The sequence below is a fragment of the Nomascus leucogenys genome, chromosome 22a (assembly GCF_006542625.1).
Source record: "Nomascus leucogenys isolate Asia chromosome 22a, Asia_NLE_v1, whole genome shotgun sequence".
NCBI classification, from domain to species: Eukaryota; Metazoa; Chordata; class Mammalia; order Primates; family Hylobatidae; genus Nomascus; species Nomascus leucogenys.
This window is the reverse complement of record NC_044402.1, coordinates 4873417-4896415: the sequence shown is the minus strand read 5'-3', so window position 1 is coordinate 4896415 and position 22999 is coordinate 4873417. Positions and strand designations below refer to the sequence as shown.

The 22999-nt window shown below is 34.2% G+C and overlaps 2 long non-coding RNA genes, 15 other non-coding genes and 3 pseudogenes across 19 annotated transcripts; all 20 read left to right on the top strand.

The window, feature by feature from the left end:
- The first annotated feature begins 2307 nt into the window (after positions 1-2307).
- LOC115832537 lies at positions 2308-9717 on the top strand. Its single transcript, XR_004028069.1, has 7 exons — positions 2308-2719; positions 3075-3152; positions 5331-5417; positions 6322-6469; positions 7324-7400; positions 8128-8214; positions 9377-9717. It is a non-coding gene; the product is annotated as an uncharacterized LOC115832537 (long non-coding RNA).
- Positions 3486-3562, top strand: LOC115832630. Its single transcript, XR_004028152.1, has one exon. It is a non-coding gene; the product is annotated as a small nucleolar RNA SNORD113/SNORD114 family (small nucleolar RNA).
- LOC115832616 lies at positions 4721-4792 on the top strand. The gene has a single exon (XR_004028139.1). It is a non-coding gene; the product is annotated as a small nucleolar RNA SNORD113/SNORD114 family (small nucleolar RNA).
- LOC115832619 lies at positions 5749-5820 on the top strand. Its single transcript, XR_004028142.1, has one exon. It is a non-coding gene; the product is annotated as a small nucleolar RNA SNORD113/SNORD114 family (small nucleolar RNA).
- Positions 6793-6867, top strand: LOC115832623. Its single transcript, XR_004028146.1, has one exon. It is a non-coding gene; the product is annotated as a small nucleolar RNA SNORD113/SNORD114 family (small nucleolar RNA).
- LOC115832613 lies at positions 7620-7694 on the top strand. Its single transcript, XR_004028136.1, has one exon. It is a non-coding gene; the product is annotated as a small nucleolar RNA SNORD113/SNORD114 family (small nucleolar RNA).
- On the top strand, positions 8546-8619 carry LOC115832631. The gene has a single exon (XR_004028153.1). It is a non-coding gene; the product is annotated as a small nucleolar RNA SNORD113/SNORD114 family (small nucleolar RNA).
- A 15-nt stretch (positions 9718-9732) lies between the features above and the next one.
- Positions 9733-22970, top strand: LOC105737987. 3 transcript variants are annotated; one of them, XR_004028065.1, is made up of 7 exons: positions 9733-10988; positions 11274-12844; positions 14034-14119; positions 14669-14755; positions 19442-19528; positions 20433-20519; positions 22332-22970. It is a non-coding gene; the product is annotated as an uncharacterized LOC105737987 (long non-coding RNA). The 3 variants fall into 3 exon arrangements; XR_004028064.1 differs by having other exon boundaries at positions 9733-11826; positions 12765-12844; XR_004028063.1 differs by having other exon boundaries at positions 9733-12844.
- On the top strand, positions 10745-10819 carry LOC115832625. The gene has a single exon (XR_004028148.1). It is a non-coding gene; the product is annotated as a small nucleolar RNA SNORD113/SNORD114 family (small nucleolar RNA).
- Positions 11312-11383, top strand: LOC115832610. The gene has a single exon (XR_004028133.1). It is a non-coding gene; the product is annotated as a small nucleolar RNA SNORD113/SNORD114 family (small nucleolar RNA).
- On the top strand, positions 12234-12303 carry LOC115832628 (annotated as a pseudogene).
- On the top strand, positions 13446-13520 carry LOC115832615. Its single transcript, XR_004028138.1, has one exon. It is a non-coding gene; the product is annotated as a small nucleolar RNA SNORD113/SNORD114 family (small nucleolar RNA).
- On the top strand, positions 14450-14521 carry LOC115832608. Its single transcript, XR_004028131.1, has one exon. It is a non-coding gene; the product is annotated as a small nucleolar RNA SNORD113/SNORD114 family (small nucleolar RNA).
- On the top strand, positions 15076-15150 carry LOC115832627. Its single transcript, XR_004028150.1, has one exon. It is a non-coding gene; the product is annotated as a small nucleolar RNA SNORD113/SNORD114 family (small nucleolar RNA).
- On the top strand, positions 16192-16257 carry LOC115832650 (annotated as a pseudogene).
- Positions 17874-17962, top strand: LOC115832634 (annotated as a pseudogene).
- LOC115832622 lies at positions 19870-19941 on the top strand. Its single transcript, XR_004028145.1, has one exon. It is a non-coding gene; the product is annotated as a small nucleolar RNA SNORD113/SNORD114 family (small nucleolar RNA).
- LOC115832612 lies at positions 20861-20932 on the top strand. Its single transcript, XR_004028135.1, has one exon. It is a non-coding gene; the product is annotated as a small nucleolar RNA SNORD113/SNORD114 family (small nucleolar RNA).
- LOC115832606 lies at positions 21813-21884 on the top strand. The gene has a single exon (XR_004028129.1). It is a non-coding gene; the product is annotated as a small nucleolar RNA SNORD113/SNORD114 family (small nucleolar RNA).
- On the top strand, positions 22747-22818 carry LOC115832607. The gene has a single exon (XR_004028130.1). It is a non-coding gene; the product is annotated as a small nucleolar RNA SNORD113/SNORD114 family (small nucleolar RNA).
- Positions 22971-22999: the final 29 nt, after the last annotated feature.

Here is a 22999-nt window from a genome sequence, read left to right as displayed (position 1 = left end):
AATTGTATTATCAGTGGATAAGTGTGCATAAACATCTTGTAGATTAATATAGGTAAATATGTCTAAGTGTGGTCTCATTTTGAGTATATTTACTAGAACAAGAATTATTATGACCTGTCTTAAATGTTATGATCCATTAATAAAAATAGATCAATCTTGGGACCCAAGTCAGTAACCTGCATATACGCATAGGTGAATACTCATTGTCTTTATTTCTGGAGCTTTTTAGTTTATACTTGTTTTTGTTTCCTCTTTTAGTAAATTGAAAACATTATGTAAATACATAAATCAAAACATAGGTAAGGAAGTGAGAGGAAGCTAAGCATGGACTATTTATGAGGATGTGTTTTGAAGCAGGGATTATAACTTAATCCACTTTAGTACAATGGAGCACCATTTAAAAAGAGATCAGTGTTTTCCGTTCTCTTTTCATAGCTATATATTATTCCATTTTGGGTTTTACTCCTGTTTATGCAACATTCCTTGATGGATAACGATCTATGGGTTAGATCCAAGGCTTACATTTTAGGTAGTTGTGTTTTTATAAGTTATTATCAGGGTTTTAGATGTTGAATGGGGTGATGAATTGATGGTTGTTCGTTGTTCCATCTTAAAGATATGTACATGTTAAATGAAGAAAAGGCCAAGCACCAATCAGTGATATGAATGGATTGATTGATCAGTTTTATGATTAAATTCATTTCTGCACCCCTGCAATTTATTTAAAAGGGAGATTTGGTATATTAAATCTATGGAAATTGGTGTTTATGTAGAAAGAGTATACAAATTATGTGAAAAAAGGCCAAGGAAGGACCAATGATGCGAGTGGAATACATTCTGAAATGTGTTTTATGATAAAAATATCTGTGAACTACTGCGGTCCACTACAAAGAGGGATTTAAGTGTTTACATCTGTAGGAATGCCTACAGATAGATTTCAGTGATATTCAGGAATCAGGTTCTCAGTCTTTGGTGCTTCATGGATTTTGATTTTGTTGTTATTCAATAAATGAAAGAATAAACAAATATGTCAGTGTATAAAAATGAATAGAATGAAGTGTATCTAACTATGAAAATATGGGATGAGGCAAGAATTATTGTTAATATAACATAGAACCACTGGAGTTCACTAAGTAATGCTATCTTTACCGCAAAATGTAATGCCTTAATGCATCAAAGGGGTTACATTTTGGGGTAAGGATAAGTAGGCAAGATTGTGATATATGTTCTTGCTTTGAGTCAATGATGAGTTCAAGTGGCCAGTTACTGCAGAGGGAAAAAAATAAATTATGCCATAAAATAATAAATACCTAAATGACTGAGCAAATGAAATGGGGAAGGCGTGTATCAGTGGAAAGAATATCTCAGCTTTCTGTTATTTGCAGTGCTTATATTCCTCAGAATGAAAGCTTCTATCTGATTTAAGCATTCTACTGTGGCCATGAACTCTTATGTGTTAGGAGCATAGAAACCAATGTAAGAGTCAAAGCACTTGTCTTAATATGAGTGGCTTGTTTAAAAATATTCACTGTACTGTTTACAAAATGTTTAGTGAAAGAAGTTGAGTACGGTGTACTCTGGCATTGATATGAAATGTATGTTCATTACTGGATATGTACAACACAAATTAATTAATGAAGGTTATAGTTGCTGAGTGAATTTACGCTGTAGACAGTTATGGATACTTAAGAATATTGTTCTGTGGAATTTGTGATTCATGTACATTTATTTTATTGTAATTAATCTATTGAAGAACTAATAAATCAACAAATATAGAAATGGATGAGGAAAAAGATGTCAAATCCTGAACTAGTGGTGATGGCTGGTGGCATATTTAGTCATAGATGATGAATAAATACATCTAGTCTGTTATTTTTGATGGATGTAGTCCTGTAGAATGATTAGTTATACACAAAGGTGATGTTCTTGGATTTTTGTAGTTCATGAATTTTGATTGTATTGTTACAAAACAATCAATGACAAAATTTATACAATTGTATGAAGATGAAGAGGGTGAAACATTGTCCAATTATGAAATATGAGGTGAGGTCTGAAATACTATTAATATAATTTGAAAGTCCTAAGGTCCATAAGTAAATAAGTGGATCAAGGGTGTCACCTCTTTGGTACAGTATCATACAGACCCGGGGTCCCTAACCTCAGGGCTGCGGACCAGTATCAGTGCCTGGTGTGTTAGGAACCAGGCCACACAGCAGGAGGTGAGCAGCGGGTGAGCAAGCATTACCACCTGAGCTCTGCCTCTTGTCAGATCAGTAGTGGCATTAGATTCTCATAGGAGCAGAGCCTGTTGTGAACGGTGCATGCCAGGGATCTAGGTCACATGCTACTTATGAGAATCTAATGCCTGATGATCTGAGGTAGAACAGTTTCATCTGGAAACCACCCCTCCCTGCCCTGGTGCGTGGGATGATTGTCTTCTACAAAACCCATCCTGGGTGCCAAAAACGTTGGGGATCATTGGTATAGACAGTGATAAGTAACAGTCAATGTTATTGTTCTGCATCAATGGCAAGTACCATCCTGTCCTATTTTTAGAAGAGACAAATAATAACATCAATTAGTAAACATTTACATGAATAAATAAATGAAAGTTGGAAAGCCATTGTCAATGGAGAGAACGTCTCAATTTTTTAATCACTGGTTCTCCTTTATATTCCTCAAGGTGGAGGCTGTCTTCAGTAGGATCATGGAGACCAACGTAAGTAACAATCACATTTTATGTCTCGGTTTGCGTGGTTTATCTAAGGGTATTCATTATATAATGCCGTATGAAATATAATCAAACAGGGCCAAATGCACCCCAGTAATGAAGTTGGGATTGATGTAAATTATGTTCTTTGATATATACAAAACATTGAGGCTTTCTGTATCAATCAAGTTTTATTTTCTGGGCTGGTTGCAAGTTTGACGTTGTTCCTGTTGTTGAGACAGAGAGAAAGAATACACATATATAATGAAAAATTAATAAATAAGTCAATGAAATTTGGAAAGGAGGGATAAACAGAGATAAGGTCTTAATTTTTTTCATCACATGTTCTGCTTTGTAATCCTAGAATGGATGCTCTTAAACTGCTTTAAGCACACTTCCATGGTCACAAGCCTTATGGTTGCCACGGGGCATGGAGACCAATGTGAGTAATCATCAAAGTTTGCATCTTGATGTGGGTTGCTTGCTTAAAGGTATTATTCACTGACTATATTATTGAAAAGAGCGAATTATAATCAAAGAAGACCAACTGTTGTGCAGCGACAAAATTGATATAAAGCACTATGTAAATTAATGGATATATGAAGAACTGAAGATAATAAAGGAGAGATGTTGACATAAGATGACTTTATATACAGACTAGAAATATCAAGGCTCTCCTTGAGTTTTGTGAATATTGGGCTTTAAAATTATTAGTGAACGAATTAACTAATCAATGGATAATGTGGAAGTGAGTGGAGAAAAAGAGAACCAATCCTGGATCAATGATGTGATGACCACTGGTGGCTTATGAGTCTTAGACAGTGAATACGTGTTTGAAACTCTGAGATCTGTTGGAGAAGATACATGGCCCATTCTCTCTGTTTCAACTGACGCTACAGAAATATTTCAGAAATGTTTTTATTTGTGATAATTTCATTTTATTTTTATAATTGGATCAATGTGAGAATCAATAAACAAATATGTAAATAAAGTGGATGAAGCATTGTTCAGGTATGGCAGGATATATTATTAATATGTATTGAAAACAGTGGAGTCCAAAGAGAAATAAATGGTACATGCCTGTCACCTCTTTGGCCAATGATGACATAGTTAGTATAATTATAGACAATGTTCAATTTTTTGGTTAGTCGCAAGTTCAAAATTGTTCATTTTCTTAAGAGAAAATGAAATAAATATACTCCAGAAAATTACTGCCTAAATGACCAACTAAATGAAAGGTGAAAGGCAAAGATCAATGGTGATAATATCTGAAATCTGTTATCATCATCTCTGCTCTGTACTCCTCAGAATGGACGTAGTTGTACTAAGAATTCTTCCAAGGTTCTCTGTTTGCACCATGCTTAGGAAGGAGCATGCAGACCCATGTGATTAATGATCAAAGTTCGTGTCTTGGTGGTTTGTTGAAGAGTATGTCAGGTATTATAAAAAGGTTTGTAATAGGCTGGGTGCAGTGGCTCATGCCTGTAATCCAAGCACTTTGGGAGGCCGAGGGGGATGAATCACCTGTGGTCAGGAGTTTGAGATCAGCTTGGCCAACATGGTGAAAATCTGCCTCTACTAAAAATACAAAAATCAGCTGGGTATGGTGGTGGGTGCCTGTAATTCCAGCTACTCAGGAGGCTGAGGGAGGAGAATCACTTGAACCCGGGAGGCGGAAGTTGCAGTGAGCCAAGATTGCATCATTGCACTCCAGCCTGGGTGACAGAGTGAGTCTCTGTCTCAAAAAAAAAAAAAAAATTTATAATACAGAGATGGCCAATGTTATCCCAATGATAGATATGAGAGTTATATAAAGTATTATATTGATAATGCATAGATGAAAAACTGAAGACAATAAAACAGATATATCAATGTTAGAATGATTCTAGATACAGATATGGAACATCCAGGTTATTCTTGGGGTTTTTTTTGAACCATAGGGACTTATTAGTGAGTTAACAAGTCAGTCAGTAGACAAGATAGAAATGAGTGGAAAAAGGTGATCAATCTTGAATCAATGATGACTGCTGGTGGCGTATGAGTCTTACATGGTGAATACGTGTCTGGAACTCTGAGGTCCATCACAGAAATAGAGCTCCTTCTGTATGTTTGAAATGATCCTGTGTGTATAGATGTCAGAGATACAGAATTTGTTTATGTTCTTTGTTTTTACTTATTTTCATTGCATTTTTATAGTTGCTGAATGTGAGAACCTATATATATAATTTATATATATTATATAAAAAGATGAATAATGTTAATCGTTGCCCAATTATTAAAATCTGTAGTGAGGCAAGAAACATTTCGTGTGTATTGAAAACATGAAGTCCAAAGAGAAATAAATGGGACATGCCTGTCACCTCTTTGTCACCAATGATGATATAGCCAGTATAATTATAGAGAGTGTTCAGATTCTGGGCCAGTAGCAAGATTGAAATTGTTCATTTTCTTAACAGAAAATGAAATTACTATGATTAATGAAATGAAATTTTCTTAACAGAAAATGAAATTAATATGAAGTCCAAATAACGATTGCATAAATAATTATAGGTGAAAAGCAAGAAACAATGGTGACAATGTCTCAAATTTGTTATCATCTTCACTTCTCTGTACTCATCAGAATGGATGTCCTTGTTCTGATTTGAGGATGCCTCCAAGGTCACATACTCTATTTGCACCATGCTTAGGAAGGAGCATGAAGACCAAGGTGAGTAATAGTCAAAGTCCTTACCTTGGTTTGGGTGGTTTGTTTAAGAGTAATCAACGTATTATTTAAAAGTGTGAAATACAGTCAAAGATGGCCAATGTTATTCCAGTGATATGGGAATGACATGAAGTATTATATTGATGATGCATATATATAAAACAGGATAGTTAATGAAACACCCAATGTTTGAGTGATTTGGTATACCGATATGGAATATCAAGAGTGTTACTGGGTTTTGTGAATCACGGGCCTTGAAGGTATTATTAATGAATAAATGACTTAATCAATAGACAAGGTAGAAATGAATAGCAAAAGAAAAGAAGATCAACCCTGAATCAATGATGACTACTGGCAGTGTATGAGTTACACATGATGAATACATGTCTGGAACTCTGAGGTCCATCACAAAAGAAATCTGGCCCATTCCTTCTGATTCAGATGATCCTATGAATATACAATGTGTTTGCTTTTGATCTTTGGGTTTGTTCACTTCATTGTATTATTATAATTGGATCAATGAAATAATTTATACATATACATGTACGTATATGAAGGGGATGAAGTATTGTCCAATTATAAAATAAGTGGTGAGGCAAGATGTATCATTATTATATTAAAGCTTTAATATATTAAATAAAAATAATATTAATTAATATGTAATTAATGCAATATTTAATATATATTAAATATAATAATATATTAAAATATTATGTTAAGGCATTGAAGTCCTAAGAGAAATAAATGTTACACCACTGTAACGTCTTTAACTAAGGATGATACAGATGGTATTTATAGATAATGGTCAACCTCTGGGTCAAGGAAAGTTGCACAAAGTGTTCATTTTCTTAAGAGAAAATGAAATAATTATCCTTCAGATAATGATTTCTCAAATATTTTCCTAAAGGGAAGATGATAAACACAGATCAAGGAGGACTGTTTCATCTGTCTCTGATCTGCTCTGCTCTGTGAGCCTCAAGATGGATGTTTGCCAGCCGATTCCGTGGTTACAAGCTCTACAGCTGCATCTATGTGGTAGGAGCATGAAGACCAATGTGAGTAACAGTCAATGCTCCTTCCTGTTTTGACCATTTAAAAATGTTATTTGCTATATTATTAAAAAGTATTAAACACAATAAAAGAAGGTGAAATATGCAGTATTTAAAACTGGATTAAAAACTTTAGGTTAATTAATGCATATGTGAAACATTGAGCTCAGTTAATGAAAGAAATATGGTCTTTGTGGAAATGATTATATGGATGAATGTTAGGGGTATTCAAGAATATTATTCTTTTTTTGAAGACTTAGGTGTATTTCCTTGTTAGTGAATTCATCAACAAACAAATTCAGATGGTAATAGAGAAAGAGGGCTGATCCTGGACCAGTGATGGCGACTGGTGGTATGTGAGTCATGCACAGTCAATATCATGTGTCTGGAACTCTGAGGTCCAGTACAATGGGATCTGGTCCATTCCCCCTTATAAACAGATGTCAGGAGACAGGATATAGAAGGATCTTCTTCATGACCTTCGTGCTCATGAATTTAAAAAATATTATTGGAAAAGAATCAAGGGCAGGATGAATAAATCAATGTATAAATGAAGAAGATAAGGAGGTGAAGCGTTGTTTATTACTAAAATATGTATTAAGAAAAATGGATTTTAATTTAAATTGGAATGGATAATATAGGCATGGATGAAAGGTATTATGTCTTGGACCAAAAATAACATAGATTGTGATAGGTTATAGTTATTACTTTCAATTAGTTGCAACCTTGAAGTCTATTAATAAATATTACCATTAATTAATAAAAGCCAAAGTGACAATGTAAATGAATGGTGAAATGTATGGATTGATGGAAAGAATGTCTCAATATTTTTATCATCTTCTCTGCTTTGCACTCTTCAGAATGGATGCACTGAGCTGATTATGAATTTAGCCCTGATCAAGACTTGTGTTGCTGTCATGATATGAAAGATTCCAGTGTGAGTAACAGCCAAGTTCTAGTGTTGTTTGGGTGGTTTGTTTAAGGATATTTACCATGTTATTGAAAATAAAAAAAGTCAAATAATGTGTATATATATAATGAATATCAATGATAGACTTGAATTGTGAGCCATAAAATTTTTATAATTATTACACATGAATTACTGAATTAATCAACAAATAATGTCGAATTGCATGAAGAGAAAGCGGGCCCTTCCTGGACCAATGATGACAAATACCGGCGTATGAGTCTTGGATGATGAATAATACGTGTCTGGAACTCTGAGGTCCATCCAACACAAAAGAAAGCCAGTTCTTTCTGCTCATGTATTTTCATTCTATTATTATAATTGGATCAATAAAAGAATCAATGAACAAATATATAACTAAATAAAGATGACCATGTGAAGCATTGTCCAATTATAAAAATAGATGGTGTGGCAAGAAATAATATGTACTGGAAACTCTGAAGTCCAAAGAGAAATAAATGGTACATGATTGTTAAATCTTTGGCTAAGTATGATGTAGACAGTAATAGGTAAATATCTGTGTTCATTTTCTGGGTCAATGGCAAGATTGACATTGTTAGCCTACATAGGAGAAAAATAAGCATTATTACAAATTACTAATTATGTATGACTGACTAACTGGAAAGAGGAATTGAAGGACCAGTGGAAAGAATGTTACAACCTTTTAAAATCATTTGCTCTGCTCTGTGATCCTCAGAATGAACGCACTTGAGTTGATTCAAGCACGCTTCCATGGTCATGAGCTCTGTGGTTGCATCTGTGTGTTAGGAGTATGCAGACCAATGTGAGTAGTAATCAGTGTTCTTATACCAAATCCAGTAGTTTTTAGAATGGTATTTGCTGCGTTATTTTAGACTTTTAAATATAATCAAATAAAGGAAGTCTGCCCATGTTAAATATCACATTGATATGAAGCATTTATACTGAGTAATGCATCTATGCAAAAGCTCAGTTGATAAAAGAAATTTGGTCTCTGTGGAAAGGATTATATAGATGGATGTTAGGGATATTCAGAATATAATTCTTATTTTTCTTTTGAGATTTTTGTATATTTCTTTGTTAATACATTAATCAATAAACAAATTTAGATGGGAATAGAGAAAGAGGGCTGATCCCAGACCAGTGATGACCACTGGTGGCATATGAGTCACGCACATGAATACCATGTTTCTAGAACTCGGAGGTCCAACACAAATGGGATCTAGTCCATTCCTCCTTTGTGAAGGGATCCAATGGACAGATATCAGGATATGTAAGGATCTTTTTTGGGATTTTTGTGTTAGTATTTAAAAAATATTATTGTAAAATAATCAAGGGCAGGATAAATAAATGCATGTATAAACGAACAGAAATGAAGAGAGCGAAGCATTTTTTATTGCTAAAATATGTAATAAAGAAAATGGATTATTAGTATAAGTTAGAATGGATAATATATGGGTCGAGTTTATTATGTCTTGGATTAAAGATGACATCAACTGTGATGGATAATAGTTATTACTGTCAGTCAGTTACACGTTTGAGGTTCATTTTATTGAGAGAAAAATAATATTTCTATAAATTATTATTATTATTATTACTTTGAGACGGAGTTTCACTCTTGTTGCCCAGGTTGGAGTGCAGTGGCACAATCTTGGCTCACTGCACCCTCCGCCTCCTGGGTTCAAGTGATTGCCCTGTCTCAGCCTCCCAAGTAGCTAAGATTACAGGCACCCGCCACCACGCCTGGCTAATCTTTGTATTTTTAGTAGAGATGGGGTTTCACCGTGTTGGCCGGGCTGGTCTCGAACTCCTGACCTCAGGTGATCCACCCACCTCAGCCTCCCAAAGTGCTGGGATTACAGGCGTGAGCCACTGCACCAAAAAGATGATACAAACGAATAGTGGAATATATCAGTCAGTGGAGAGAAATTCTCAATTTTTTATCATCTTCTCTGCTTTATATGAAGATGGATCAGAATGGATGCATCAAGTGGGCTTCTGCTTGATGGAAACCTGTATTGCTGTTGTGTTTGGAAAGAAACTAATGTGAGTAATAGCCAAAATTTTTGTCTTCCTTTGGGTACTTGTCTAAAGGTATTCACAGTATTATTAAAAATTTTAAATTATTATAATTAACCATGGCCCAATGATTAACATAATATAGAAGAGTATGTTTATGAATCAATAATGTGCCACGTAGAGGTGAATGAATGCAAGTGACATTGTCTAATGTGGAAAAGGATTCTGTAGACAGATGCTTGGTATGTCTGGCATCGTGTTCATAGGTTTTTGTGAATCATGTTCTTATTTTACTCTTATAAATTGATTAATGATTTATTCAAAACAAAGGTAGAAATGAATGAAAATTGAGACTAATGATGGCGTGAGCCATATACAATGAGTAAAACATGTCTGGACTTTGATGTCCAACACAAAAGACGTATATTCCGTATTCTTGATATAAGGCGTCCGCTAGGCCCATGTTGGGAATATCCAAGGATCTTGGGCTTGATCTTTGTGTTCATATATTTTCATTCTAGTATTATAATTGGATCAATGAAATAACCAATCAATAAGTAAATAAATTAATGGAGTATTGTTCAAATTAAAAATATGTAGTGAGCAAAAATACACTACTAATATATTATGAAAACACTAAATTCTAATTTGAAATACATTTTACATGACTCTTACCTCCTTAGCTCAGGATGGCGTAGATGGTATAAGTTACAGACACTGTTCATGTTCTGGATAGATGGCGATTTTGAATTTATTCATTCTCTTAAGAGAAAAAAATACTCTAAATGTGTGATTACTGAAATGACTGACTAAAGGTGAAAAGCAAGGATCAATGGAGAGAACGTCTCAGATGTCTATTCTCCTTCTTCGTTTTAAAATCATCTGTTCTGTCCTGTATTTCTCACACTGGACTCATCTGAGCTGATTTAAGAATTCTCACATGGTTATGACTGTATGACTGAATCTCTATTAAGACCAATGTGAGTAAGAGTCAAAATTTTTGTCATGGCTTCAGTGGTTTGTTTAAGGATGTTCACTATATTATTAAAAAGTGTGAAATATAATCACAAAAGGCCTAATGTAAACATCATAATTTGGGATTAACATGAATCATTATACCGATTAATGCATATATGAAAAACAGAGGATACATTATAAAATTTAAATACTGATATGTGAATAATGATGGATACCTAACAAATTGGTTTGCTTTTGTTGGAGGTTTGTGAATCGTAGGCTTTAAAAAATATTATCAGTGAATTTATGAATTAATCAATAAACAATGTAGTGGAGAATGAAGAGAAAGCGGGCCTTCCTGGACCAATGATGACAACTGCCGGCGTATGAGTGTTGGGTGATGAATAACACGTGTCTAGAACTCTGAGGTGCAGCATACAAAACACCTCAATAAGCAAGGATCAGTGGAGGAATATCTAGTTTTAAAAAAATCATCTTCTCTTTTTTGCACTCCTCAGAGTGATAATCTCGAGGTGATTTATGCATTCTTCCATGGCCACCAGCCTTATGGTTGCATCTCTGCGTTAGAGCCTAGAGATCAATGTGAGTAATAGTCAAAGTTCTTGGTGTGGTTTAGGTGGTTTAAGGTATTCACTGCATTACTAAAAAGTGTGAAATATAATCACATAACGCCCGCTGTTACAAAAGACAAATATGAAGCATTATATTGATTAATACATGTGTGAAAAGCTGAGGATAATTAAAGCAGGAGATACATGGAGATGAGATGATAGTATGTACTGATTAAGAATATCAAGACTGTTCTTGGGGTTTTGTGAATCATAGGGTTTTAATTTATTGTTAGTGAACTAATGATTAAATCAACAGACAATATAGAAATGAATGGAGAAAAGGAGGCCCAATCCTGGATCGATGATGACCACTGGTGGCGTATGAGTCATACATGATGAATATGGGTCTGGAACTCTGAGGTCCTTCACAAAAGAAATCAGGTCTTTTTGTTCATGCATTCTTATGTGATTATTATGATTGGGTCAATGAAAGAATCAGTAAACAAATTTATAAATGAATCAAGGTAAAATGGGGGAAACATTGTCTAATTATAAAAATTTGTAGTGATGCAAGGAATTTTGTTAATATATATAGAAAACACTAAAATCCAAAGAGAAGTAAATGGTACATAATGGTTTATTTTGGCAAAGGATGATATGGACAGTATTAATTAGATAATGTGTTTGTTCTGGGTCAGTAGCAAGTTCAAAATTGTTCATTTTAAGAAAAAACGAAATAAATATCCTCCAAGTAATGATTGCCTGAATTAATGATTAAATGGAAGATGATAAGCAAGGATCAATGGAGGATTTTCTCATTTTTTAGTCAGCTGTTTTGCTCTGCACTCCTCAGAATGGATGCTTTAGAGGTGAGTCAATCTCTCATCCCTGCTCACCAGCACGTTGGCTGTATCTCGTGTTAGAATATGAAGGCCAATGTGAGTAATAGTCAATGTTCTTGTCTTTACTGGTGTAGCTTTTTAAAAAAGATATTTCCTATATTATTAAAATGTCTTAAATATAACCAGAGACCCAAACATGCCAATTTTACTATCAGATTGATAGACATATTGTACTGATTGGTCAATATATGGACCAAAGAAGATCATTACCACAGAAGATGGTAATGAAGAGATTTAGTCTGTGGAAATGAATCTGTAGATGAATGTTAGGAATCTTTATGAATATTATTCTTGTATTTACTGACCGATGTGTATTTCTTATTAATAAATTAATCAATGGATAAATTTGTATTAGTGTGAAATCAAAGAGATCCTGGACTGATGATGACTACTGGTATGAGTCATGCATAATGAACACCATGTGTCTGGAACTCTGAGTTCCAACACAAATGGGGTGTAATCCATTCCCCATTTCGAAGGGATCTTATGCACTGATGTCAGAATATATGAGGACCTTGTTGTTGATATTTGTGTTCATGAATTTTAAAAATATTATTGTAAATGAATCAAGGGCAGAATAAACAAATTTGTAAATTAATAGAGATGAAGAGGGTGAAGCACTGTTTATTACTAAGCTTCATAGTAAGGAAAATGAATATTAATAGAAATGGAATGGGTAATAAATTGATCAAGGATATTATGTCTTGGACTAAGGATGACATAGAGTGTAATAGGTAACAGTTCTTGCTCTCATTCAGTTGCAAGTTTTGAAGTTTATTACTTGCAAAATATATAAATATTAGCATAAATTAATAAAAGCCTAAAAGGCAGTGTTAACAAATGGTAGACAACGTGGATCAATGGAGAGAACATCTCAATGTTTTTCTGTGCTTTCTACTCTTCAGAATGAATGCAGCGAGCTGTTTCAACCTTTCGGTTGGGATCAAGATTGTTGTGTCACCTCTGTGTTTGGAAAGAGACCAAGGTGAGTTATGGTCAAAGTTCTTATCTTGGTTTCAGTAATTTGTTTGAAGATATTCTTGGTATTACTATACAATGTATTAAATTACTCAGTTAGAGAGGAGAAATAAGTTCAAGAGAAATATTATACAACATAGTGACTCTAGTTAATTTTATAAATCATATTCTTGAAAAATGCTAGAGAGTAGATGTTAAGTGTTCTCACCGCAAAATGATAACTCTGAGATTTAATACATATGTCAGTTAGATAGATTTAGTTATTCCACAATGTATATATACTTCAGAACATCATGTTGTGCATGATAAATACAAGCAATTTTATCTGTCAATCAAAAAATTTAAAAGTATTAAGTTAATACACAGTTAACCATGGCTCAGTGATGAATATGATTGAAACAGTATGTTGTTTAATTTATCATGTGCAACATTGAGGTCAATAAATGAAAGAGATCTAGTCTATGTTGAAGGTGACTCTGTAGATGTTATAGATATTCAAATACTTGTTGGCTTTGTTTGAACCATGTATTTGTTTTTATTAATGTCAATAATATGATCATTTAATTGATAAAAATGTAGGAACACATGAAGGAGAGGAGACCCAATCATGGACCAGTGATGACAAATGGTGGCATTGGAGTTATGGACGATGAATGATATGTGTCTGAAACTCTGAGGTCCAACACAACACATAATTAGTCTATTCTCTCTGTTGAAATTGACTTACAGAGAAATGTCAGGAATATATAAATAATATCTATGTATTGATTCCATAAATTGATATTTATTATTACCATTGGATCAATGATAGATTCATTAAACTAATATAAATTAATGTATAAAAAACAAGAAGGTCAAGCATGGTCCGTATGTGTGGAGGCAAGAAATATTACTAATCAAAATTTAAAGCACTGACATTCATTTACAAATAAATGGATAAAAGATATTACTACTTTTGGTAAGAATCATATATAAATTGATAAGTAAGAGTTGACTTTATTGTTCTGGGTTAGTCTCATGATAGAAATGTTCCTTTGCATAAGATAAATATACACACACACACACACACACACACAGAGTGAACAAATAATAAATACCTAAATGACCTAGTAAATGAAATACAGAAAGCAGGAATCAAGAATCAATGGAGATTAGGTCTTAATTTTATTATCATTTGCTCTGCTTCATACCCTTAGAATGGATACGCTCAGGTGATTTAAGCAGTCTTCCATGGCCATGAGCTCTGTGGTTGCCTCTGTATATTAAGAGCACAGAGATTAAAGTGAGTAATGGCTGACATTCTTTTCTTGGTTTCAGTATTTCTTTTATCTTAAGATTATTCACTATATTATTAAAAAGCATGAAATATAATGAATGCAATTATAACCCAGTAATAAATATGAGATGTATGAAACATTATATCAATTAATGCATATATAAAAAATAGGATAGCTAATGAAACTGTTATGTTGATGTAAGAATAATTCTATATAGAAATTAGGGATATAAGGACTCTTCTTGAGTTTTTGTGAATAATAATATTATAATTTTATGATTTAATGAATTAATAAATAAACAAATGTAGGTGACAATAGAGCAAAAGGGCCAATCCTAGATCAATGATGACTACTGGTGGCGTATGAGTCATATACGATGAATATGTGTCTGGAACTCTGAGGTCCAATGTGAAAGAGATGTAATTCATTTACTCTGGTTTAAGTGACCCTGTAGCCAGTTGTCGGGAATATACAAGGATCTTGGTTTTGGTCTTTTCGTTCCATGCAGAGAATGTCTTTTTTTTTTGCCATTTTGTCTGATTTATGTTTCTCAGAACGGACCCACTCAAGCTGACTTCAGAATTCCTCCTTGGTCACAAGCTTTTTGATTGCATGTCTGCATTAGGAGCCTAGAGAACAATGTGAGTAATAGCTAAAGTTCTTATCTTGTTTTGCATAGTTTGCTTATGGGCAGTCACTGTATTATTAAAAAGTGTGAAATATAATGAAAGAAGGTGAGCTGTAGCTTAGTAATAAGCATGGGATTAATATGAGGTATTATATTTTTTAGTGTATACATGAAATGCTACAATTATTAACATAAGAGGTATTGAAGTGAGAATGATTTTAAGTACATGTTAGGGATATAAATCTCTTGAATTTTTGTGAATCACAGAGTTTAAAAATTATAATTATTAATCAATAAAAACTTAGAAATGAATTGAGGAAAAGTGGGCCCTCCTGGATCAATGATAAAACTTGCTGGCATATGAGTCTTGGATAATGGATGATATGTGTGTGGAACTCTGAGGTCCGACACAAAAGAAAAGTGATTTTTTTCATGCACTTTCATTCTGTTATTATAATTGGATCAATAAAAGAATCAATGAACAAAAATATAAGTAAATCGAGATAAAATAGATGAGGCATTGTCCAGATATAGAAATATGTGGCAAGGCAAGAAGTACTATTACTGTATGTTGAAAACATGAAATTCAGTGAGAAATTAATGGTATGTGACTTTTACCTCTTTGGCTAATGATACACAGTTTAAATTATAGACAGTGTTCATGCTCTGAGTCTGTGGCAAATTTGAAGTTGTTCGTTTTTAGAGAAAATGTAATATCCTCCCAATGCATGTTTGCCTTAATTACTGGCTAAATGCTAGACACAAAGCAGGGAACCATGGCCATAAGGTCTCCAGTTTTTTTTTTTTTTGAGACGGAGTCTCACTCTTTCACCCAGGCTGGAGTGCAGTGGCGCGATCTCGGCTCACTGCAGGCTCCGCCCCCGGGGGGTTCACGCCATTCTCCTGCCTCAGCCTCCCGCGTAGCTGGGACTACAGGCGCCCGCCACCTCGCCCGGCTAAGGTCTCTAATTTTTTATCAACAGTCCTATTTTTTACACCTCAGAATGGGCTCACTTGAGTTGGCTCAAGCACCCCTTCATGCCCTCGGGCTGTACAGTTGCATCTGTGTGTTAGGAGCTTGGAGGCCACCGTAAGTAATAGTCAATGTTCTTGGCTTCTGTGCTTTTTTTAAGGATAGTTACTACAGTATTAAAAATTATACAATATATTAAAGAAGGCCAACTGCAGCCCAGTGACAAACATGAAATTGATATGAAGTAGTATATTGATTAATTCATTTAATTAATTCTTTTAAGAAAACTGAGGGTTAGGGTAAGATATTTAGTAAAGGAGGTACATTGACCTGAGAATGATTCTATACACGTACTAGGGACATCAAGGCTTTTTTTCAGGTTTTGTGCATTATAGCACTTTAAACATATTATTAGTGAATTGCTGAATTAATCAATAAACAATGTAGAAACAAATGAAGAAAAGATGGGCCATTTCTGGACCAATGATGTTGACTGGTGGTGTACGAGTCAAAGGTGATGAATAGTAAGTGTCTTTGTTAGTGGCAAATTCAGAGTCGTTTGTTTTAAGAGAATATGAAATAAATATATTCCAAATAATGATGATTTAAGTGACTAAACGAAAGGTGAAAGGCAAGGATCATTGGAGGAATGTCTGAATTTTTTTTTTTTTTTTTTGAGACGGAGCGATCTGTCACCCAGGTTGGAGTGCAGTGGTGCGATCTCGGCTCACCGAGAGCTCCGCCTCCCGGGTTCACGCATTCTCCTGCCTCAGCCTCTCCGAGTAGCTGGGACTACAGGCGCCCGCCACCACGCCCGGCTAATTTTTTTTTGTATTTTTAGTAGAGACGGGGTTTCACCGTGGTCTCGGTCTCCTGACCTCGTGATCCACCCGCCTCGGCCTCCCAAAGTGCTGGGATTACAAGCGTGAGCCACCGCGCCCGGCCTGAGGAATGTCTGAATTTTTAAATCATCTGTTCTGTTTATACTCCTCAGAATGGCCCCATTCCAGCTGATATAAGCACTCTGCCATGGCATGCGCGCCATGGTTGGTTCTGTGTGCTAGGAGCACCCAAACCATTGGGAGTATGCATTCATTTCCTCTCTTTACGAGGTCCAGTAAGTTGGTGTCAGTGATATACAAGAATCTTTGTGTTCATGCTTTTTTTTTTTTTGTTTTTTTTTTGAGATAGAGTCTCTCTCTGTTGCTCGGGCTGGAGTGCAGTGGTGTGATCTCGGCTCACTGCAACCTCTGCCTCCCAGGTTCAAGCAATTCTCCTGCCTCAGCCTCCTGAGTAGCTGGGATTACAGGTGTATGCCACCACGCCTGGCTAATTTTTGTATTTTCAATACAGATGGGGTTTCACCATGTTGCCCAGGCTGGTCTTGAACTCCTGACCTTGTGATCCACCCACCTTGACCTCCCAAAGTGCTGCGATTACAGGCATAAGCCACTATGCCTGGCTGTGTTCATGGATTCTTAAAAATTATAAGGAATCACTGATAGAGTAGATAAACAAATACATAATGAATAAACATCAAGGTGGTAAAGCGTGCTCATTGTTAAAATATACAGGAGGGAAAAATAGTATTAATATAAATTGGAACAAGTGTATTTTGTCTTAGACTAACGGTGATAACAGGAAGTGAGAAGTAATGGTTTTTGATCTGATTCACTTGTGTATTTCATGTTTGATTTACTAAGAGAAAAAGAAATAAATACTGATGTAAATTTATAAATGCCTGAATGACTATATAAAAGGATGGAGGAATCTGTGGCTCAGTGAAGAGAATATGTAATCATCTCCTGTACTCTGATTTGCATATTCTTCCATGCTCACGAACTCTGTGTTTATATCTATGTGTTAGGAGCATAGAGACCAGCATCAGCAATGGTAAAAATTATCTTCGTTTGAGTGATTCAAAGACGGTCAATCATGCTGATGTTTTATTTCAGATTGATATGCAGTATTATGTTGATTAATGCTATGTGAAAAACTGAATTCATTTAAAGAAAGGGATTTAGGCTCTTTGTGATAGTATAGATGAATGTGAGTGATATTGAAGAGCTTATTTTTTTGTGGTTTATGTGTTTGTCTTTATGAATGAATTACTCAATAAACAAGTGTAGGTAAGAATGAAGAGAAAGAAGGCCAATCCTGGACCCTTGATGACAACTGGTGGCTTATGTGGTTGTATATGCTGGTTGTATATGAAGAGTATTATATATCTGAAACTTTGAGGTCCAACACAAATAGAATCTAGTTCATTCCCATGTTTAAAGTGATATAATAGACAGATACTGGAAATATACAAGGAGTTTGTGATTAGTCTTGTGTGTATGAGGTTTAAAAATATTGTAAAGTAGCAATGGCAGAATAATGTACAAATGAAATAAAACAAATAAAAATGAAGAGGACAAAGCATTGTTCATTGCTGAAATATACAGTAAGGAATAGATTGCTAATGTACATTGGAATGGATAATAAATGGACCACGTGTATAATATTTCTGACTAAAGATGATAGAGACAATAGTAATAATTACTGATAAGTAATAGCCAGTTATTGCCCCAAGTCAATTACAAGTTTGAAGTTTATAAGAAGAAAAATAAATAATATTACCATAAATTAGTAAATACCCAAATGACTAGGTGAATGAAAGAAAGAAATTATAGATCAACAGACAGAATATCTCAATCTTTTTATCATTATCTCCACCTAGCACCCTTCAGCACAGATGCAATTAGCTGATTTGAGCACTCTGCATGATCAAGTTTCTCATGTTAACTCCGTTCAAAAAGAGAGCAATGTGAATATAGCCTATGTTCTTGTCTTGGTTTCAGTTATTTGTTTGACAGTATTCATGGTATTATTAAAAGGTATTAATCAATGGTTATTTATGGCCCAATAACAAGTATAATGTGAAATATGATGTTGATTAATCCCTAATGTTGACATCATTAAATGAAAAAGATGGAATGTGTATGGGAAATGGTTGTATTGATAGCTGTTAGCACTATTCTAGATTTTATTTTTGCATTTTTCTGACTCACTGATTTTCAGTGAATTAGTGATTCAGTCTCTGCCAATGTAAGATTGAATGAAGAAAAAGCTGGCCAATGAGTACGCATAGAACAACGATTACAAATAGTGGTGCAGGAGTCATAAACTTTGAGTAATATGTGTGAGACAAGAAACACTATTAACTGAGCATCAACACAAAATGTATTTAGTCTATTCCTTCTGTTTGGAATAATCCTATAGACAGATGTTTGGGATATATAAAGACCATGTACTTATTTTAGATTCATAGATTTAGATTTATTAATATTAGGGAATTCATGATAGGACCATTGAACAAATATAAGTAAATAGATAAAATCGAAGAGAGTGCAGCATTGTTCATCTATAAAAGTATATAGTGAGGCAATCAAGATTATTAATACAAGTAGAGAAAACTGGCATCCATTAAGAAAATATTGGATCAAAGATGTTCCCTCTTTCTTTGGCTTAAGATCATATAGACACTAATAGTAAGAATCAATTTTTGTTCTGAACCAGTTCCTCTAAGTTTGAGGTTGTCCCTTTTGTTAAGAGAAAAAACATATACTTCATGGAAAATTATGAAGTACCTGAATGATTAAGTAAATGAAAAGCAGAAAGCAAGAATTATAAAGGATGAGTCATCTGTTTTTTAATATATCGACTCTGCTTTGTTTTCCTCAGAATGGGTGCACTTGAGCCGATTGAAACATTCCTCCTTGCATCTTTGTTCTATGATTGCATCTATTTGTTAGTAGCATAGAGACCAATGTGAGTAATCATTAAAATTCTTCTCTTGGTTTGAGTGGTTATTTCAAAATACTCAATGACTTACTAAAAAAAGTGCATACTATAATCAAAGATGATGAGTAGTATTCTAGCAATAAATATGGGACTCATGTGAAGCATTGTATTGATAATGCATCTATGAAAAACTGAGGATAGTGAATGAAACAGCTGTATCCATATTAGAATGGTTCACTGTAGGGATTAGGAATCTCTAGGCTCTTATTGGGATTTCATGAACCATGATTTTAAAATTTATGGTCAGTGGATTAATAAATCATTAATAAACAATTAGAAGTGAGTGGAGAGAAAGAGCACCTGTACTGTGGATCGATGATGACTGCTGGTGGTGTAGGAGTCATCTACGATGAATACGTCTCTGGAACTCTGAGGTCTGTCACAAAAGAAATCTAGCTCGTTTTCTATGTTTGATACAATCCTTTAGATGGGTGTCATGAACATAGAGTGGGTTTGTTTTTGGTCTTTGTGCTCATATATTTTCATTCTATTTTTATTATTGGATTAATGTGAGAATCAATAAACAAATATAAAAATAAAGATATATTGGGTAAAGTGTTGCTCAATTATAAAACTAGGTGGTGAGACAAGAAATACTATTAACATGTATTGGAAATAGTGAAGTTCAAGGAGAAATAAGTGGTACATGTCTGTCACCTCTTTGGCTAATGATGATATAGAGAGGATAATTATACTGTTTATATTCTGGGTCAGTGGCAAATTCAGAATTGTTCATCTTTTTAAGAGAAAGTGAAATAAATATACTGTACTCTAAATAATGGTAGCCTAAATGACTAAAGAAATGTGAAAAGCAAGGATCAATGGTGATAATGTCTCAAATTTGTTATCTTCTTTGCGCTGTACTCCTCAGAATGGACATCCTTGTTCTGTCTTGAGAATTCCTCTAGGGTCACATGCTCTGTTTGCACCATGCTTAGGAAGGAGCACGGAGACCAACGTGAGTAATGGTCAAAGTCCTTATTGTGGTTTCGGTGGTTTGTTTAAGAGCAGTCAATGTATTATTAAAAAGTGTGAAATATAGTCAAAGATGGTCAATGTTATCCCGATGGTAGACATGGCAGTGACATGAAGTATTATATTGATAATGGATGTATGAAAAACTGAGGATAATTAATGAAACAGATAATATCAATGTTAGGATGATTCTGGATACAGATCAAAAATATCAAGGCTGTTCTTGGAGTTTTTCGAATCATAGGCTTTGAAATTATTATTAGTGAATTAATGAGGCAACCAACAGACAATGTAAAACTGAATAGAAAAAAGGAGGGCCAATCCTGGATCAATGATGACCACCGGTGGCGTATGAGTCATATGTGATGAATACGTGTCTGGAACTCTGAGGTCCTCCACAAAAGATATCTAGTCCATTCCCTCTGTTTTACATGAATCTATGGACTGATGTCAGGAATATAGAATGAAGTTGTTTTGGTTTCATTTTCATTCTAATGCCAGAATCAATAAACATATAAATAAAGAAAAAATGCGTGAGCAGTGTACAACTATAAAAATATGTGTTGAGGCAAGAAATACTATTAATGTATATTGAAATCGGTGAAGTCCAAAGAGATATTGTACATACCTGTTACCTCTTTGGCTTATAGTAATATAGACAGAATAAATTACAGATAATGTTCAAATTCTTATTCACTTGCAAGATCAAATTGTTCTTTTTCTTAGGAAAAAGTGAAATAAATATTAGCCCACCTAATAAATGCCTAAAGGACAGGCTAAAGGCAAGGTGAAAAGCAAGGATCATTAGTGAGAATGTTTCAGTTTTGTTACCGTCTCTGCTCTGTATTCCTCAGAATAGATGGCTTGTGCTGATGCAAGGATTCCTCCCTGGTGACATGCTGTGTCTGCCTCTTGATTGGGAGCATGCAGACCAACGTGCGTAATCAAGTTCTGGTCTTAGTTTGGGTGGTTGAGTTAGGAGGACTTGATGTATTATTAAAAAGTCTGCACTGTAATCAAAAATGGCCAGCTGCAGCCCAGTGATAGAAATGAGAGTGATATGAAGCGTTATATTAACAATACATATTTGAAACACTGAGGATAATTAATGAAACGTTTATCAGTGTGAGAATGATTCTATATGCAGATAAAGAATATTAATATTAATGCTGTTCTGAGGCGTTTGTGAACCAAAGGTTTTAAAATTACTATTAGCGAATTAATGAATTAATCATTAGACAAGGTAAAAGTGCACAGAGAAAAATAGGACACACTCTGGATCGATGATGACTACCGGTGGCGTATGAGTCATACATGATGAATACATGTCTGGAACTCTGAGGTCCATCACAGATAAAATCTGGCTTATTCTCTATTTCGAATGGTGTTATAGACAGATTTAAAAAATATAGAATGTTTGTTTTTTCTGTGTGATTATGAATTTTTCTTCTATTTTTATAATTGAATCAATGTGAGAATCAGGAAACATATGTAATAAATAGAAAATGATTGAAACACTGCTCAATTATAAAAATTTGTGGTAAGGCAAGAAATGCTATTAACATATTAAAATCATGAAATCTAGAAAGAAATAAATGGTATATGATATAGATAGTATAAATTATAGACAATGTTCATATTCTGAGTCAGTGGTAATTTTGAAGTTATTCATTTTATTAAGAGAAAATAAATAAAAGAAATATACTCCAAATAATGATTGCCAAAATGACTGATAACAGGTGAAAATCAATTGAGAATGTCTCAATTTTATCTTCTCTGCTTTCTGTCCTTTCAGAATGATGCACTTTTTATGATTTGCGAATTCCTCCATGGTCACGTGCTCTGTTTTTATCATGGTTGGGAGCCTGCAGACCAATGTGAGTAGTAATCAACATTCGCATCTTGGCCCAAATGGTTTGTTTAAGAGGACTCAGGGTATTATCAAAAAGCCTATAATATAAACAGAATGGTCAACTGTATTTAAGTGATAGATATTGGAGTGATATGAAGCATTATATTGATAATGCATATATGAAAAATTGAGGGTAATGAAACAGATATATTGATGTTAGAATGATTCCATGTACAGATTGGGAATATCAAGGCTCTTCTTGGAGCTCTTTGAATCAGACTCCTTAATGTTGTTATTAGTGAATTGGTAAATTAATCACAAAAATATAGGCATGAATGGAGAAAAGGAAGACCAATCCTGGATCGATGATGACTACTGGTGGCGTATGAGTCATAGACAATGAATACGTGTCTGGAACTCTGAGGTCCATCACAGTGGAAATGTATACATTCCTTCTGCTTAAAATGATGTTATAGACAGATTTCAGAAATATAGAATGTACTTATTTTTCTCGGTGGTTGTGTATTTTTGTTCTATTTTTATAATTGGATCAATGAAAGTAATCAATAACATATAAATAAAATGGCACATAGTTTAATAATAAAAATATC